This window comes from Mastigoproctus giganteus, chromosome 5, assembly GCF_048544385.1.
Source record: "Mastigoproctus giganteus isolate SK-2022 chromosome 5, ASM4854438v1, whole genome shotgun sequence".
NCBI lineage: Eukaryota > Metazoa > Arthropoda > Arachnida > Uropygi > Thelyphonidae > Mastigoproctus > Mastigoproctus giganteus.
The window spans coordinates 220,790,548-220,811,443 of NC_143579.1; the positions used below are offsets into that span (position 1 = coordinate 220,790,548).

General features: G+C 38.0%; 1 protein-coding gene across 17 annotated transcripts in view; it reads right to left on the bottom strand.

The window, feature by feature from the left end:
- RhoGAPp190 (Rho GTPase-activating protein 190) overlaps positions 1–20,896 on the bottom strand; it is a 744,591-nt gene that overhangs the window by 659,460 nt on the left and 64,235 nt on the right. The window contains exon 1 of one of the 17 annotated variants that reach the window (XM_090374396.1): positions 8,727–8,866. The exons of the other annotated variants lie outside the window; for them this stretch is intronic. The gene's annotated coding sequence lies outside the window, so the exon portion shown is untranslated. Of the gene's footprint in view, positions 1–8,726; positions 8,867–20,896 lie in introns of those variants that run through there. 17 annotated transcript variants of the gene reach the window in all.

The window sequence follows — 20,896 nt, forward strand, 5'->3', positions numbered from 1 at the left end:
CCAATTTGTTACTGCTATGGATAAAGGAACGATTCAGTGAGAGAAGACAGAGTTATCAATGAACACTGCTCTTTGTGGACTAATGTTATCAGTGGAGTCCCCCAGGGCTTGGTGCTGGGCCCACTGTTGTTATCTGTTTGTTATTTGGTTTTTAGGAGCATTAGCAACTAAGGCCATATTGCTCCAGGGATATGCGGTGGTCATTCCCTGACCTCTCTGCATCCTCCGTATTTGGTAGTCACGGGCTCGAACCCCGGTCTAATCAAGAAGCATGTGCTACGCACTGCTGCTCCTGCCCAGCTATGGAGGCGCCTTGTTGTTATCTGTATTTATTAATAATACTGATGAAGGCATATGAGGCTTAATGTCTAAGTGTGCAGATGACACAAAGATTGAATGTTTAATGACAATAATCAAGGTAAGCTACTACAAGATCTAAAATAATCAGGGAGATATGCTGAGAAATGGCAGTTGAAGTTTAATATTGACATATGCAGTAACCTCAGATTGTACCAACTGTGTAGTACAACACTCAGGGTAGTGACAAATGAAAAAGGCCTGGATGTAATTGTGCAGTCAGATATGAAGTTCTCTGTGGAATGCAGACAGGCTGCTAGGACAGCTCATGGGTTGTGTCAATGATATGCAGAAATTTTGCTAGCAGAGATAAGGATGACCACTGCCTTATACTACTGTATAAGGCATTGGTCAGGCCACATCTTGAGTTCTGCATACAGGTCAGCAGGCCTTATTTTAGAAAGGATGTGGAATTGATGGAGCGGGTACAGAGAAGGGCAATAAGATTGGTGAGGGGGAACAAAAGGGTGCTCTTACCAAGAAAGGCTTCAGTTAGTGTCTAGAGACTAGGGAGCTAAGAGGTGTTTAAGGCTTTGAATGGATTGAGTAAGCTCAATACTGATCCTCTTCCTCAGATTACATGTATGCGGGGGCAAAAATTCAAACTGAGGAAGGATGGGTGCAGAATAATATGCAGAAGTTTGCCTTAGCCAATGGGTGATTGATTGATGTACAGGCTTCCATCTGTTGTGGAAGTGGATAGTTTGAATAAATTAAGAACGGACTAGACAGACTGTTGCAGGAGATAGGAAGGGTTGTGGTTGGGTTCTTTTTGGCTGATGCTGTATAAGCCTTGCTTTCTTGTATCATTCATCACTACTAATACTAAAATGTTTTATTTCATGAATGAAAGAAGAAAAGTGTAAGCCATCTAAGCCATTCATAATTGACATGCCACTATCATATTTAAGGTTAATAAATAACCTTAAATATGATAGTGGCTTTTTTAATGATTTTAATTTTAGCAGTCTTCTATGATATGTCAGTACTTTTTACTATAATCTTAATAGTGTGGGTTTTTTTTTTTTTTTTTTTTTGCTGATGCAACAAACTTGCTTTCTTGCAGCATCATTTGCCACTACTATTACAACAATGGCAGTTAAAGATTTCATGTTTCTTTATTTTTCTATGATGAGGTACTAAAACACCAAAATACTTAGTGTAAATTTATCCCACTCTGATTCTCACTGGTTCATTTGGGTGTATGATTATTTTGACTTTATTGTTTTTTCTCAAGTGAATTACTAACATGAGAGATAGTGTCCATTATCATTTGAAGAATGACTTGTAGCTTTTTTTTTTTTTTTTTTTGATTTGGTAGTTGTTGGCGCATCGGCTTCTGTGGCCATATTGCACCTCCCAAGGTTTTGGCAGTACTTTGATCCAAGCCCGAGGCGGGAATCGAACCCGCGACCTTTGGGTTGCCGGGCAGGTACTTTGCCCACTCGGCTAGCCCGGTCGGCTAATGACTTGTAGCAGTACAGAAGACTCTGCAAAGCATGGGATTGATTATTTTTCAATGTGGTCTTTGCACAATGACAGGAGAGACTGTTTTTACAAATGAAAGGTACAGCATACGGGAGATATGCTGAGAATTGGCAGATTAACCCAGATTAATGTACCAACTATGTAGGATACATTTAAATAGAAAGGCAGCAAGGCTATTTTCTAATGCTATCAAGGCGGTGTTAAGTCTGCCAGAACACTGCTGGCACTGAGAGCACAGATTAATAGATTAACGGAAACTGAAGGCAGAGATGTAAGTGATTCCTGCCTTGTTTCTAATGGAACATGCAGCAGCCTGAAAAGCAAGATGTCAGGGATTTCAAGGTCTGCATAGAACAAGCAAATACATCGGCTGTGTTAGTTACTAAGAGTAAAACCAGGTACAGGTATATTTGCATGTACAATAATGCTAGGAGCATAGTAAATAAATTTGAAGTACTGGTCAAGTCATCAAATGCAGATATTGTGGGGATATCGGAGGCATGGAGTCACTCAGATATAAGGGATGCAGAATTTGAATTTGAGAGTCCTGTGTGTCCAGAAAGGACAGACAGGGCAAGAAGGAGTTATGCTCTTAGTTAAGAATAACATAAAATGTAAGGCAGTACATCCAGTTGACGTGGGTGGCCAGAGCAATGTTGAGTCAGTTTGGAGTGACATAAACAGCGGGGAAAACAACAATCAATTAAGAATCTGTTGTTGAAAGAACCATTAAGTAGAACTAAGCACAGTGCATAGATGTGCAACTACTGTCAAAGGGAAGGGAAGGGAAGGGCTTTTGCTAACATGAAGGTGATTATAAAGGTTGTCTCTGACAGTTTTTAAATTCTATGCAGTGGGTCCAACTGATGAAGTTACCAACATCAAATTCTAAATGAGAAGCATTCAGGTTGAAACTGTAGAGGCAACTAGGCTTTTTATACCAATTAAGATATACTGTTCAAGGCTTAGAGCTAAATGAATGTCAGATGACGTGATGAGACTGGCAGAGAAGAAATATATAGGGGATGCATATCAATAATCAGGAGAACAAAGTAGTCTGCAATTAAGTCACAAAGGTTAGGCATGCTAAGGCAGATTATTTTGTCTTCTTGTCTTGTCTTCTCTGGCAATGAAAAGCAGAGAAGACTTCTTTACTTATGTAAACAGTAGAAGGAAGAGGATAAATCACATTGGTCCACTAAATACGAAGGGCTTAACTGTTAATGAATCTTCTCAGATTGCTGATAAACTAAATAGTTATATTTTGCATCTACATTCACACGAGGAATTCTTTAGGGAAGTGGATGCCAGAAGTTTATCAAACTAACAGATAGCTAAATGATTTTGTGATAGCTGAGAGCAAAATGGAAGAGAAATTGCTGAAGCAAACCATAAAAAAAGAAAACTGGGGTAGATGAGTTCAATCTAATTATATAATTAGATTGATATAAAGGAGGCAGCATAGAGGTAAACAAACCTTTAGCCATAATTATGAGAGCATCCTTTGATTCACGTGAGTTCCCTATTGATTAAAGATGTGCGAATGTGGCCCCAATTCACAAAGAAGGACCAAGTAATCACAGATCTACAAGTTTGACTTCTGTTCTAACAAAAATTAATGGAGTCACTGTTAAACAACTAAAGTTATAGTGCAGTAACAGCATAGATTTTTAAGGGGCGATCTCGTATGACCAATCTGATTTGATATTATTAGAATTAGTAGAGGCATATGATGCAAGAAAGCAAGCTTATGCAGCATCGGCCAAAAAAAAAAAAAAAAAAAAAAAAAAGCAGCTCCCATTCCACCCCTCCATTCGTTCCAAATATCTGTCCAGCTCAGCCTTAAATTTATTTAGGCTATCAACTTCCACAACAAAGTATGGAAGTCTGTTCCACCAACCAGCTACATGCTGGCTAAAGCAAAACTTCCACACATCTATCTTACAACTGTCTTTCCTCAATTTGAATTTATGCCCTCTCAGGTGATTATTCTGAGCAAGAGTAAGAATCGCATCAGCATTGAGCATGCTCAAACCATTCAAGGCTTTATACACCTCAATCAGATCACCTCGCAAGTGCCTAGTCTCCAGACACTGTAATTTGCAAAACTTAAGCCTTTCTTTTTAAGAGCAACCTTTTGTTCCATTCACTAACCTTGTTGCCCTTCTCTGTACTCATTCTAACAGCTCCATCCTTCATAAAATGAGGCCTCCAAACCTGTATACAGTACTCAAGGTGTGGTCTGACCATAGCCTTATACAAGGGGATAATCACCTCCTTATCCCTGCTAGAAAAATTCCTGTATATCACTGACAAGACACCAATGTGCTACTCTTGCAGGTCATCTGCACTGCTCAGAAAACTTCATATCTGCTTGCCCGATTACCTCCAGGTCCTTTTCATTCTCTACCACTGTCAGTGCAGTACCACAGAGTTGACACGTTACTCTGGGGTTACTGCTTCCTACATAAAGTACTCTACATTTGCCACCTCTCAGCCCATCTGCTCAACCTTTCTAGATCCCGTTGCAGCAGCGTACTGTCATTAGTGTCCTTAACAACCCTGCCTACCTTCGTACCATCTCCAAACTTGGACATTAAGCTTGATATACCATCATCAATATCATTTATAAATACAGAAAACAACAATGGACCCAACACTGAACCCTGAGGGACTCCACTAATAACATTAGTCCACGATGAGCAGTGTCCATTGATTACCACTCTCTGTCTTCTCCCACTCAACCATCCCTTTATCCATAGAAGCAATTTGCTTCCAATGGCCACACTGCTCCAATTTGTGCAGCAGTCTTCCATGTGCAGCAGTATCAAAAGCCTTTCTAAGATCCAAAAATATATCAAAATTATTCCCTGCATCCAGTTCCTTTGTGACCACATCATAGTATCCAATCAAATTGGTGAGGCAAGACTTTCTATTAGCAAAACCATGCTGTGTCGGAGCTATAACTGAAGTCTTGTCTAGATGATCCTGCAGTGCTTCTTTAACCAGTGCCTCCATTAATTTTCCTGGAGCAGAAGTTAAACTAACAGGTCAATAATTACTTGTCACCCTTTGATCTCTCCTTTGTGAATTGACATCACATTTGCACATCTCCAGTCCCTGGGTACCTCCCCTGAGTCCAAGGAAGCTCTCATAATTATGGCTAAGGGTTTGCTTACTTCCTTTGCTGCCTCCTTTAATATAAATGGAAGTTATATTTAACATCATCATAATATAATTTGAAGTTATTTTATGATGCAGTAACAAGCAAACTGAATTCATAAAATAATTTTGACATCATATACTTAGATTTCAGAAAAGCTTTTGATGCTACTGCACATTAAAGTCTGCAATACAAACTGGAGCAGTACATCATTATGGACAAGTTACTCCTATGGATAAAGAGATTGAGCAGTACTGCTATTTTTAGACTAATGTTATTAGTGGAGTCTCCCAGTGTTCAGTGCTGGCTCCCTTGCTGTTTTCAATATTTACAGGTATATCAGTCTTAATATTTAAGATTGCAGATGATAAAAAAGTTGCCAGTGTGATTAATCAGGGTATGCTACTGCAACAAGATCTAGCAAAATTAGGCAGATGGACCGAGAAGTAGCAATTGAAGTTTAACATTAACAAATGCAAGGCACTTCATATGGGTAGTAATAATCCAGATTAACATACCAACTGTGTAGTACTACATTCCAAGTAGTGGAGAATGAAAATGACCTGAAGATAACTGCACAGTCAGATATGAAGTTCTCTGAGCAGACAGGCTGTCAGGACAGCTCATGGGGGTTTTGTTAATGATATACAGGAATTCTGCCAGTAGAGATAAGGAGGTGATTATCCCTTTGTATAAAGCAATAGTTAAGTCACATCTTGTGTATGCATGCACAAGATTGCAAGTTAAAACCGATTGCAGGTTTCAAAGACTCATTTTAGGAAGAATGGTTTCTTTTGGACAAAAAAAATGATTATAATGAAATTTGTAATAAAAAAAAAAATCCTTAAACAATTACAATATACACATTTTCATCTCTGTTCTTTAGCATCTGGCTATGCTGCAATGATTTACTAACTAAGCAGTTAATTGGCTATTCAATATTAATGGAATTTGATCTGTCTACTCTACTTAATGAAACCTGAATAACTGAAAGTACGGGATTGTCTACATTAAGTCTACAGAAAGCACCAGTGCTAGAATAATGTTTGTATACAGCTTTGTGGGAAGTACGGGTAATTACATCATATCTGATGGCTGTATGTATTACAGTTTTATAAATTTTATAAGTGGAAGGCACTGTAGTTTGATGTTCATAATGTTTTTCTTTTTTTCCATGCAGAATTCTAAGTTTTGTTTCATTGAAGATTACAAGTTAAAAACATAACATTTTTAAATTTTTCAGTAAAAAAAAATGTAGAATTATATTTAATAAGTTTCATTAATGATTATTTTGTAATATATCACTAATAATCCTGGATTTTCCCCCTTTATTTCACTGTAACAAAATTTCATTATAATGAATATTTTTTTCACCTGCACAAATTCATCATACTGGCATTTCACTGTATATGTAGATGTTGGAAAATTATTTAATGCCAGATATCAAAAGACTGACTGATGACATTTATTTTCTGCATGGTTGAATTGTCTGAAATTATTTAAATATAATTCTTCCCAGCTAAGTGGATTAGGTGGTCTTCAATTGACATTGCACAGAGCCCTGAATTTGACAACTTTCAATAATTCTCTGTGGGGATTATATTAAATAAAGTTGCCCAACACTATATAGCCTTATTTGGCAAACTCAAGACGTGCATTTCAAGAAGCCTTCAACATCTTTATCAGGTTACACTACATGATACACATGTAGTAGTAGTAGTGGCATGTGATGCAAGAAAGCAAGTGTATGAGCTTATGCAGCATCACCCAAAAAAATATATATATCACACCATTCCTGTAGCCTAGTGGTCAGGCTCACGGGTGCATAAGTACACGTGCCTTGAGTGACCAGGGTTCAAGCCCGTGACTGCTGAATATGGTGCTGTTTCTTGTATTCTGTCTATCTTATGAACTCCTCTGACCGTTTGGTCGTCCTGGAGTATAAACAGAAAATTTATTTATTTATTTAAATGCCTGTCCAGTTCCTCCTTAAATTTATTTAACCTATCAACTTCCACAACAACAGATGGAAGTTTGTTCCAGCAATTAACCACCCGCTGGCTAAAGGCAAATTTCCGCACATCTATTCTACATGTCTTTTCTTAATTTGAATTTATGCCCCCTTTAGGTTCGTAATCTGAACAAGTGGAAGGATCCCATCAGAATTCAGCGTGCTCAACCCATTCAAGGCCTTATATACCTCAATCAGATCACCGCACAGGTGCCTAGTCTCCAGCCACTGCAATTTGCAGAACTTAAGCCTCTCTTGGTAAGAGGATCCCTTCATCCCCCTTACCAATCTTGTTGCCCTTCTCTGTACACGCTCAAGCAAATCTACATCCTTCCTAAAATGAGGCCTGCAGACCTGTAAGCAGTACTCAAGGCATAGCCTGACCATGGCCTTATACAAGGGGACAATCACCTTTTCCCTGCTAGCAAAATTCCTATATATCATTGACAAAACCCATGACCTGCCCTAGCAGCCTGCCTGCATTGCTCAGAAAACTTCATATCTGACTGCACAATTATTCCCAGGTCTTTTTCATTTTCTACCACCTTAAGTGTAGTACCACACAGTTGGTACGTTTCTCTGGGGTTATTTTTACCCATATGCAGGACTTTGCATTTGTCAAGGTTAAACTTCAGTTGCCACTTCTTAGCCCACTTCCCAAATTTTATAGATCCTGTTGCAGTAGCACATTGCCATTACTGTCATTAACAACCCTGCCAACCTTTGTATCATCTGCAAACTTCGACACTAAGCCTGATATACCTTCATCAATATCATTGATAAATATACAAAACAACAGTGGACCCAACACCGAACCCTGTGGGACTCCACTAATAACATTAGTCCACGAAGAACAGCACCCATTGATTACCACCCTCTGTCTTCTCCCACTCAACCATCCTTTTATCCATTGTAGCAACTTACCCTTAATACCATTCTGCTCCAATTTGTAAAATAGTCTTCCATGCGCAACAGTGTCAAAAGCTTTCCTGAAATCCAAATATATGATATCAAAATTATTTTTTGCATCCAGTTCCTGTAGAAGAAGAGGATCATCTTTTAACATGACAAGCATACAAATACTTTGAATTATTAGTGCCCTACAATAAATAATAACATTGTCAACAGTTAAATAACAATAAACCAGAATAAAACATGTACTGGAATTTGTAAGGCAACCTGTAAGTGCAGTTGTATAATAAAATATGTTAATTCCAAGATCAACCAATGTGTTTGAGTTGTTTGGCAAGCATAAGCAGAAATTCTAAATTTCCATTTCTAATTTATAGTACTTGCTCAAAATGTCGTGGTGTACATCGTAAGATGTAAATACTGAAAAAAATCAGGTTTTAACAGTTTTTTTTTTCACTGCTTTTTTTTTTTTTTTTAATTTTTTTTTAGTTTTTTTTTTTTTTTTTTTTGAACAAAGTATAAATCAAAGTCCTTCAAATAACTAAAGTGGGACATTCTCAAAAGAATGTGCAAGTTTGTCATTAAATATATTATAAATAACAATATCGTTGGAAATAATCTAATACCAGTAAGAAAACAATACATAAAAGTGAAATCGAATACTAAATAACATACTTAATACATATCACTTTAATTCTTTCTTCGGTTAATCTTTACATGTGTAATCGTATCAAAAGAAAATTAACGCCCATGCAAATGCTCCAATACACCGTGGATAAATCGCAGAAACCTTACCAATTCTGAACCTTCGAGCATCCGGCCTTATAAATTCTCCACAACCGGGTAACGATTGCCTCGGTAACGCCTGACGCAGACATTCTATCCAACGTGTGACCGGCTCACTTAGGGAGCAATGTAACGATTCCATATCGAATAAAACCGATTGCAAGTTCAACTAATGATAATAAACACTGAATTTAATCGCAGACACGGAAGTCCGCCAACAAAAAATATAAAGTATAATTAGCAATCAGACGCATCATATACACAGCATATTTGTATCTGTTACACATCATTTTTGTACATGCGTTAGCCGGGGATTACCGACGCCATGCTACTTTTACCAGGCTAAACAGTCGCTCATGTTATGTACTGCTACGTTTTTAATTCCTGGAAAACTTATCCGATTATCTTCTCAGCTGATAAAAAGGTAACTAATTCAGGGTGAAGTGTTTATGTTGATTCGTACATACCAAAATTCTAACAGTGCAGAGGTAGAGGAATAAAAACTTGGATACTAAAAGGCTTAAAAATAATTCACAATGAAAAGGCCTGTAATAATTAATCCCTATGGAGAAAAAAAAGTGTAAATGAAGTGCAAGTATTAAAGTAATTAGTGATTTCACAGGGTGAAACAAAAGTCTAACTCATTTTACCATTTCACAACTTTGAATATGTCTTTTTGTTTTAAATAATAATGTGGGTCATAAAAATGCTGACAATTCAAGAATGTTCTACTAATGTGGAATTCTACTATCAAAATGGATCTAACCTTTTGTACAGAGGGTTCCAAAGGATATTTCTAGTCCATGAAGTTCTATCAAAATGCATAACAAAAGATGCAAGTCAGATCCAAGCAGAAGAGGGTGGAAGATTATTCCTCTTCAAAAAGCAGGTGAAACAACTGCACATGAAAGTATATTATTCAAAGAACTCAACAAGACAATTCTAGACTTTGAATTATTCAAAAATATGCTTAAAATGAATTCCAAAGTGATTTAAATTCTTTTCCATAAAATTTGACTAGTTCATGAATTACATTATTATTATTGTTGTTGTTAACAGCTACAAAACAGCAATCAAATGTGCCTGAGGGTGCAGCTACAAAGCATTATTACACAGCTTCAAAGCAGGAGCTTGGAGTATACATTTCCAAAGTAAAGCAAAAAGTTAATGTACTTAAAGAGAACAACAAAACAGTAAATTGAAATCTACAGATAAAAATAAAACTAGGACGGATCAGTCAGATTTAAGTGAACAGGTAGGAGTAAGGTAGAGCACCAGTATTTCTTCACACACACATTACACAATCAGTCTTAGAACTTGCAAGAAGAGTCAATTTTAAGGTTCAAGTAATGGATGAGGTTAACAATTTCCAGTTGCTTCTTGAAGTGCCCAGGGGTATCAAATATTTCCAGATTTGCTTTGTTGATTGATCTTGCAGTCTTGTTATAGAAGTTTTAGTATCCATAATTTGTTCTCGCATAGGATGGTTTCAGCAGTGGATGGTTTCTTAAAGCTCTTGTCAGAGTGTTAATTTTTTATTTGTGAGGACAATTCAGGGTACCATTTAACAGCTGGTCAAAAAGGAATAAGTCAGCTTTATCTCTTCTTTCTTCCAGTGTTTCAAGTCCAAAGAATACACACCACTCTTGTAGGCTCATTGTATTCAAGGCCACTTTTAAAGCAAACGTACTGTATTGCTCTTTTATGAATATTTTCAATTTCTAATTTTTGGTGAGCTGTATGTGAAGACCAGACCTGTGAGGCAAATTCTAGGGCTGGCCTAACATAGATTTTGTAGAGAAAGATGAAAAGTGCCAATTGACTGAAGTCTCAGTTAATTCTTTTCAGGAAACCTAGTTTTTTGCTAGCTGCCTTCATAATGTTTGAGGCATGGACATCAAAGGAAAATGATTCTTTAATAAAGATATCTAAATTTTTGGCTGTACTAACTATTTTGATTGCCTTGTTGTTGATACAATAAGAAAAATTAAGTTTGTTTTTCTTGTGTGCATTAGCAAAGTTCATCAGCTCACACTTATTTTCATTGACTACCATTTTGTTCTCCTTCAGCCACTGAATAACTCGTTGAAGAGCTTTGTTTAGGATGGTGCAGTCAGATTGTTACTGCGAATTGCTTTATAAATTTTTATGTCGTCTGCAAATATTTTGATTTAGTAGCCTCCAAGGGTACTTGGCAGGTCATCGATGTAGATAAGAAATAATAGCGGGCCTAAGGATGAACCCTGTGGGACATCAATTTCAGGCTTGAAAGGATATGAGATTTTACCTTTAAATGTCACCAACACTTCTCTACCTTCCAAGTAGTTTGCAATCCAGTTTAGTGCCTGTCCTGTGAGACCACAGCGATGCAGTTTATTGATTAGTCTCTGATGGACTACCTTATCGAAGGCTTTGCTTAAATCAAGGAAGAGGGAGTCAACTTGTTTTCCTTCGTCAAGCGCCTAGAATTTATTCGAGACAAACGAAATCATATCTGTGTAAGTGGAATGGCCCTTGATAAATCTATGAGAGTAATCTGACAAATTAAGTTTCATAAAGTTAAATAGTTGCTTCATTACAATGGATTCAATTATCTTTGAGAGTGTATTTAATTCACAAACTGGTCTGTAGTTGTTGAGTGAGGATGGGTCTCCTTTTTTGTAAAGAGGGGTAACAAAGGCCTTTTTCAGTTGAGCTGGATAGATTCCACTCTCAAAGAATAATTTCATTAAGTGAAGTAATGGCTTTACAAGTGTGATTCCACATTTTTTCCATAAAACAGTAGGGCCACCGGGCCTCGCGTGAGGCCCTTTTGTGCTCAACAATTCTGCTTGGTTGATTTCAAATACTGTTAGTGTATCAATGTAGTTGAGAGGAAAATTTTCGTTACTTTCCATCCCGTTGTCTGCTGTATCTGTTTTGTAAATTTCTTCAAAGCTGCTAGGAAGGTAGTCTACCTCAGACAAAGATAACAAATTATTGGGAATATCTAGTGTGTTTACATCCACATTTTGATTTTTTGCCTTAAAATAGCTGAGTATAGGCTTCATCAGTGACGGACTGGGTCTAAAAATATTGGTTGCCAGGAGACAAAGGGGGCCCCACCCTTTAATAAAAATGATTTTATTAAAAAAATTTTTATTAAAATAGTAATACAACATAAATTTTAGTTGAATACGGTAATAATATTGGAATTTCTATTATATTTTCAAGCTACTAAAAGGTCATTAACATTGTCTAATGTTATTGCAAGGGAGCCCACGCCATCAGGCAAGCTGACACCCTGACCAGTCTGCCACTGGGCTTCATATCTTTTGCCTCAAAGACACTTCTTTCGACGAAGCCCAAGTATTTGTTGTAGTCCTGTTTTAATGTCTTCTTAAGGAAGAATATTTATTGTAAAGGCATATTTCCTCATTTATCTTAAACCTACTATGCATTTTTTGCCAGTAGAGATTTTAGTTTCTTAGAGAACCAGTGTGGGTAATTTGGATCAGGAGCACTATAGCATGGAACAAGGTTGTTTGTAACATCGTTAATGATTTGGTAAAAGCAGTCCAGTGCTTCTTGAGGATCATTGGTTTTTAATAGTAATTCCCAATTACAGTTTTTAAATGCATAATTCATATCAGGCCATTTCATTTAATGAAATTGAGCTTCTGTTTTCGTTCTAATTCTTTATCTTCTTGATGGAAAAAGCCACAGGAATGTGATCTGATTTGAAAAAACACAAAAAGCCTGCTAAAGAATATCTTTTAAACAAAAAGTATCTTCCACACAAAAAGCCTGCTAAAGAATATCTTTTAAAGTTCATAAATTCCCATAAAAACATGACACTGGTAGATGATGTGACAGTAGTGCTAGACGTACAATAGACAGGTGAATAATTGTGCATTGGCTGCTTCTTGTTTGTGTACTAGAGAAAAAAAAAAAAAAACTCCTGTGAAAGTGTACTCAACAATCAAGAAGAAAAGATCTATGGTATAGTTTAGGGCTAAACTAAAATGATGCAAATGCACTAACTTGTACATTAGAAGAAAAGATCTTTAAGAACACTGAAAAGTGATCTGAATTGCCTGTGTAAAAATTTGGATAGGTCAGAAGATTTTTTTTTTTTTTACCCCAAAAATGAAAGATATTGGAACATGTAATACTTTAGCACCAAGTGTGCCTGAGAAGATGGAAAATACTTGTTGAAACTGTAGATTGTAATTTTAAGGAAACACACAAGGGAAGACTGTCCCCAAAAGCAGAAAGGATAAATGATGAAGAAAAAAAGTTAGTCTGATGCTGAATTGTGAATAGATATTGGCTAGTTTGTGCATACATTCAGAATGGTTTAAGAGAAACAGGTGAAATTACAAATGCTAATTCAGAAAAACAGTGTCCCTGCTGGAGAAAAGGCATGCAACACAAACTAAACTATAATGTAACACAAATTAAGCATCTACCATGGATATCCACCACTAAAAAAATTAGTGATGGATATTCAAGAAGTTGTAGCAATTCATGCAGAGCAGTATCGTTGAATTATAAAGTAGAATACTTTCATAGATTGTTATTGTTATTTTGGTTTTTAGGAGCATTAGCAACTAAGGCCATATTGCTCCGTGAACATGCGGTGGTCATTCCTGACCTTTCCGCATCCTCTGTATTTGGTCGTGACGGGCTCGAACCCCAGTCTAATCAAGAAGCGTGTGCTACTCACTGCTGCTCCTTCCCACCTGGCTACGGAGGCGCCACTTTCATAGAGAGTAGAATACTATCATCACTGAGTTCTCTGTGGCAGCTTAAATGTCAAGATGCATCTCTTCATAATACTTTACACTACAGTTGCAGATTGAGAGGTCTCTCAATCTGCAACTGTAGAAATTCTCTAAGCCATTTCAATCATCACTTATTAACCAATCTCAGGCGAAAGGGAGCACTTCCCCCCATGGGTTAATCCAGATTTTCTCCGCCAAACAATACACAAACAAATACCAAAAGACAAATATCCCATATTAATATTAGTTACCCAATGTGTGTGTGTGTGGGGGGGGTCTATGGAAGGAAGTAGATTTACTTTCCTATCCACAGCTGCGATTGTGAAGTAATCACCATCATCAGTGAAACAATGAATGGGAGTTACACTCAATGGAAAATATATCATTAATATACAAGAGGAAAAGAATGGGTGAAGCTCAGAGAGAGCTGAAATTATTCCTCTATCATCAGATGAAAAGAGCCCAACCATAAAAAATTGAAATAATCTAGAGAAACTCCCCAAGTTCTTCAGATATTTCCATAAAATCTGGCCAAATATGAGTAACAAAGCTAAGATATTATCAGCAGGTTGACAGTGGTGGAATCTATATTAAAATGTATTAATCAGATAAAAGGGTTCAAAACTGCATAACGGATGACAATTTGATATATTTTTCATTACTTTGGGAAAGAGCTCAGATAAGTGCAACAAGACAGTGGAAGGTAAAATTTGTCATCTGTTTGAACCCCCACAAAAAAAAAAAAACAAAAAAAAAACCACCTCTTATCCCCAAAAGAGAAAGCCACTCCCACAGATTGAGAAATGCTGGAACAAATTTAGGGGTAGAGGCCTCGCATTATGAAAGAGCTACAGAATACACATGTACAAGTACAACATAGCTTCATTTTGTATGTAGCACTGAGCAAACTAAGTTTGCCAATAAGTGCATCAACCTCATATTGTAGTGACTTCACCATGAGTTTCTTTGGTTTTACATAAGATCCTTTAGATGGATTACAGGAAAGCTGCAGGACAGTCAAATGTGGCCTCCGTACTTAGAAAGAGTACCCCACATGCACTCATAACCAGAAGTGTATTACATCTGTAGAAGTGTGTTCACGAGCTAATTTTCGTGTTGTATGGGATGGAATAACTCAGGGGAACCCTACACCCTCTGCCTGAAATCAGCTAACAACAGCCTCGGATGAAGAGATATGAAATTCTGCTGGCTATCAACAGTAATCAAACCAGACAAATGAATTGTAGGTAGCAAAGTATCATGCCAACTAGACTGCAGGACAGGAGGCAGAGGATTGTGATTAATGGTTACTTGTAAGATTGGGCTGGTGTTATAAGTGAGATTCATCACCAATTCCCTAAGGATAAGACTATGGTTGCATCTGATTTTCTTAAATAAACACTGACAAAATAATCATTGATACAAGGTGATACCAAAATCTGCAGATGGTATCAACATTGTGACAGTGGTCAATGACCAGTGACGAGCAGCACTCCTCCAGAACTTGGTAGACTTCAGGGATGGTTCAACATGGCAACTGAGTTTTAATGCTATGAAATGCAGGGTTTTATTTTGGGAAATAATCCCAAAATCACTCATACATTAGAGAAGTTGACAGAGCAGAGATGGGGAGAAAGATTTGGGGTTACTATCCAGGCAGGCAAATATAAACTTCTCCATGCAGTGAAGACAGTCTATAGGATGGACCAATGGTGTTGCATTGATGATCTAGGACAGTTGCTTACAACAACAGGGAGATTATAATCCCAATGTATAATATAATGGTGATATTTCAGTTGGAGTTCTCTTTCTGAGATGAGGCCACACCTAAAAAAAGACAAAGCTTCTTGATAAAGTCCAAAGATTGGCTACCCAATTAGAAAATCTGCAAATGGGTACACATAAGAGGAAAGACATCAGACATAAAAGTTTAGTACCAAGCACCTTAGAAAGAATCTCACTGAGTTCTATAAGGATCTGAGAGCGAGGACAGTAAAATGAAGCAAGGTGAAATTTTCACTATTATAAATTATGATAGGACATAAATTCAAGTTAAATGGGAAAGGATATAGACCGGAATGTACACTGGTGTGCAAAACTTAAGGACCAGTCAAGTTTTCACCTGTAGCTTCTCATAGGAGTGGCCTGGATATGGGAAAAGCACACCAAAGGAACCTCGTGAGGTACAGAAATGATGAAGGAAATAACGGAAACAAAACTGTACTGAGGGACTTCATTCAAAAATGGCAACATAGCATTGGCTGCCATGATACTGATTCATCACTGCCAAAGATGGAACAAAGTGAAGAGGTGGTCCTCAGTAAGAGATATGGCCACCCCTAATGTCGATGCAGGCTTTGCACCGCCTGTCCATACTTAGAACAATGTTGTTGATAAGTTCTTGTGGTAACATCGTCCATTCCTCTGTCAGCACCATCTTCAGCTGGTGAACATTTTCTGGTAGGTGTGGACGTGCTGCTAGGCATCTCCCCCAGAGCATCCCATATGTGTTCGATGGGATTCAGATCAGTGGAACAGGCAGACCAATCCATACGAACAATGCCGTCACTTTCCAAAAACATATCAACAGCTGCAGTGCAATGGGGTGTGGCGTTATCATCCATAAACACGAACTCGGGGACAATGGCACCTCGGACCAGATGCACATGGGGAAGGATTACCTCAATACAGGAGCGTGCACCAGTTACAGTACCACCTTCCAGTATCTGAAGTTGTGTGCATCCATCCAAGATAACACCTCCCCCACACGAGAACACCTCAATTGCCATATCGATCCCTTTCAGTGATGTTTGCGGGTTGCTAACCTCTCCCCAGATTAGCAGACATCCAGAATCACTGCTGAGACTGAATCTACTCTCATCAGTAAAGAGTACCTTACCCCATTGCGCTGCTCTCCAGTCCTTGTGTTCGATGCACCACTGTAAACAGTGTCTCCGATGGGCAGGTGTTAAAGGGACACAGCGTACTGGCCGTCGGGCAAACAATCCAGCTTTGTGGAGTTGCCTGGCCACAGTAAACCGCGATATCCTGCATCCTGTGCAGCTGGTTTGCAATGGATCCTGCTGTCTGGTGTCGGTCCCTCATGGCCTGTAGGAGTATATAGCAGTCGTCATTAGGTGTTTTTTTGTGGACGATCGCCACTGGTCCTTCGAACAGCTGTACCCGTCGTTCTGAAGGCTGGCCACACATGTGAGACGATGCTATGAGCAATACCAAACTCTGCAGCCACACTCCTCGCACTTTGACCTTCCTCGAGCTTCCCAATTATTTGACCCTGGGTAAAGTCATCCAGATGTTGTCATCTGTAGCACTGTATGAAACCAATCAAACATCCTTGCACCTCATGGCAAATACCAATACCACATCAAGACTTTTTCTTTTTTTTTTTTTTTTTGCAGACCTAACACTAAATCACAATAGATATGATATATAGAAAAATAAGTGTGAACAGGAGAAAGGTATACATAGGCAAGATAGGGGAAGATATAAAATTGCACAGATCACAATAAATGCAGATTATAAGAGAACACCAAACAATTAGAATTAGCAGAATATGTACTGAGGTGGTGCATGAGGTACACAGTAACAGATACAAACTAGTCTGCAAAAGGTCACTAAAGGGATTAAGGCAAGCTAAGGTAGATTATAAGATGTCCATGGAGAAAAGTAGAGAAGAATTCTTTGCTTATGTTAACACTAGAAGGAAAATGATGAACAACATTGGCCCACTAGATATCAAAAGCTATTGATGATTATGTTCATGTCACTGACAAACTAAACAAATATTTTGCATCTACATTCATGTATGAAGAATTTCTTAGGGACGAGAACACCAGAAATACACTAATTATAACTGGAGCTATACAATTTTGTTACAACTGAAAAGAAAATGGAAGAGAAACAGCTGCAGCTAAATGTAAATAAAGCTAGAATTGATGGGATCTGTCCAGTTACATTAAAAGAAGCAGCAAAAAATGTAGACAAACCTTTGGCCATAATTATGAGAACATCCTTGGATTCAGGGGAGGTTCAGAGAGATTGGAGGTGTGCAAATATCTCTCCTATTCACAAAAGGAGATTAAAGGGCAATGTGAGCAATTATAGAACTATATGCTTGAATTCTGTTCCAGGAAAAATAACAGAATTTGTGGTTAAAGAAGTAATGCAAGATCATCCTAATAAATGGAATTATATGGAAATCACAGCATGGATTTGCAAGGAGAAATCCTCTCTGACAAGGGAGCTGAATGCAAACAAATAATGTTTGCATAATGAAATTGTATATTTTTAGATTTCAGTAAAGTTTTGACACTTTTCTGTACAGCAGGTTTGAAACTTCTTGAAATTTCCAAACTTCTTCCAATTTGTACATCAGTCTTTTCACACAAAAGACTGATGTACAAATTGGAGTAGTATGACATTAGGAGCAAGTTACTACTATAGATAAAGGGATTGTTCAGTGTCAGAAGATACCAGATGGTTATAAATGGGCACTGCTCTTCTTGAACTAATGTTATTAGTGCAGTCCTTTAGGGTTCAGTGCTGGGCTCCTTACTCTTTACAATATTTATTCATGATACTGATGAGTGCAAATTAAGCTTATTGTCTAAATTTTCAGATGATACAAAGGTTGGCAGGTGGTTAATTACAGGAACCAAAGCATACTAGTGCAGCAAGACCTACAAAAATTAGGCAGATGGGCTGAAAAGTGGCAATTAAGTTTTAATATTGGTAAATGCAAGGCACTGCTATGGGCAGCAGTAATCCCAGATCAACATACCAACTAGGTGGTACCACACTCAAGGTGAGGGAAAACAAGAGACCCAGAGGTAATTGTACAATCTGATACGGTTGGTTGGTTCGTTCGTTTTTAGGTTTTATTGATGCATCAGCAACTAAGGCTATAATGTTTCTGATATCGAGTTGGGGCGCACTGCTCAGAGAATTGCTAGAACAGTTCATGGGATTCTATCAATGACAACAGGAATTTTTCCAGCAGGTAAAAGGAGATGATTATACCATTGTATAAGGCAACAGTTAGGCTACACCTTGAGTACTGTACACAGTGGAAGCCTTATTTTAAGGAAGATGATTCTTGGAACGGGTACAGAGAAGAGCAGCCAAATTATTCAGTGAATAATTTGGAACAAGTAAATACATGGGCTGTGTTAGGGTAACTAATATCATCCTTTAAGGGCACGAAGGATGATACTGTTGTACATGTTGGCACTAATGATATTAAGAGACCAGCAGAATTACTTAACAAGTACAAGACAATGCTGAAAAAAAGCCGTGAATTAGGGTTGAATTTGAAAGCGTCTGCAATTCTACACAGACAAGGTAGGAGGGAGTATATGATGAGAGCCTTGTTGATCAATCTTCCCTGTAGAGATTGTGCAAGGCTCAAGGGGTAGAATTTTTCTCAGCCTGGTCTGTACTTGTTAACAGGAGAGGCTGCTTCTACAGGGATGGGATACACTTAATTGAAAGGGTGCAAGAATATTTGCTGATGCTATCGAGGCAGAGTTAGGTGGGACGGAAAATTGCTAGCTTGGGAGAGATACACGGACTAATAGATTAACAGTAGGCGTTAGCAGAGAGGTACTTCTTCTATTGAACTATTTCTATTGAAATACAATTGAGCAGCAGCCTGGAAAGCAAGGCAATAGGAATTTCCAGGACTGCTGGGAGTCATAGTGGAACAAGTAAATACATGGGCTATGTTAGGGTAACTAAGAGTAGAAACAGGTGCATGTATACTTGCATGTACACCAATGCAAGGAGTATAGTTAATAAATTTGATGAGCTTGAAGTGCTAGTCAAGACATCAAAGGCAGATATTGTTGGGATATCAAATACATGGTGTCACACAGACATAAGCAGTGCAGAACTGGAATTTGGGGAGTACAATGTGTACGGAAAGCATAGGCAGGACAGGAAGGAAGGAAGGAAGGATTATGCTGTTAGTTAAGATACACATAAAATCTAAGGAAGTGCATCCAATCAATGTTGGTGGACAATGCAGTGTTGAGTCTGTTTGGTGTGACATAAGCACTAGGAAAGGAAAAATGAGTGTAGGTGTGTGTTATAGGCCTAATGAATCTGATGAGTATAATAAGCAATTGTGCAGAGAAATAGAGTGGGCCAGTAAATTGGAGTGTCTTATAATGGAGGATTTTAATTTCCCGGATATTGACTGGAATTTATGGATTGGTCACTGACACACTAGCAAGGCTTTTGTGGATTTATTGGATGATTGTTTTCTACAGCAGCATGTTTGGGAGGCAATTAGAGGGAGTAATACTCTTGATCTGATTATCAGTAATGATTCTTCATGTATCAAGAATCAGCAGTTAAAGGAACCACTAGGTGGCAGTGATCACAGTGTGCTGAAGTGGAATTTACTCAAAGAGGTAACTACCATCAAAGTAAAGGGAAGGGTTTTTGCTCTCGGTGGTATTTTTACGGTGGTCTGAGACAGTATGTAAATTCTATACAGTGGAACCAACTGATGATGTTACCAGCAGCAAATTCAAAATGGGAAGCATTCAAAGAATTTGTCTTGGAAGCTACTAAGCTCTTCATACCAACAAGGAAATATTGTTCAATATTTAGGCCTAAATGGATGGCAGATGAACTAATCAGACATTTGACAGAGAAGAAAAATGCATGGGATACATATAAATTAACATGTGACACAGAAGCCTATGATAGATATAAGCTGGTCTGCAACAAAGTTACAAAAGAGGTTAGGCAGGCGAAGGCAGATTATGAGAAATCTTTGGCAAAGGATGCAAATGCAAAGAAAAACTGCAAAGAGTTCTTTACTTATGGAAACTCTAGAAAGGAAGGGGATGAATCAGATTGGGACACTTGATATCGATGGTTCAACTACTGATGATCCTGCTCACATAGCTAACAAACTAAATGAATATTTTGCATCGACATTCACACATGAGGAGTTATTATTATTATTATTAGCCATATGGTGCAAGGAAACCTGAGGCTTATGCTGCACCAGCCAAAAAAAAAAATTTCCCTTTTACACTGAGAGAGAGAAGTAGAAAGGAATCACCAAGGAAAAGAAGAATGATGATATCCAGCTCAGGACCCTGGGTGTGCCAAGCCCATACTCCCCAGATGTGAGCCCCTGGAGGTGTTATTTAGGGAGGGGAATGCCAGAGGTGTATTCAACTCTGGCAGTAAGCTAGATAATCTTGTAATAACTGAGAGTAAAGTGGAGGAGAAATTGTTGAAGATAAACACAAGAGGCACATGGTGTGGATGGAATCTATCTAGTTATATTAAAGGAGGCAGCAAAGGAATTTAGTAAGCAAACCCTTAGCCATAATTATGAGAGCTTCCCTGGACTCAGGGAAGGTACCCATGGGC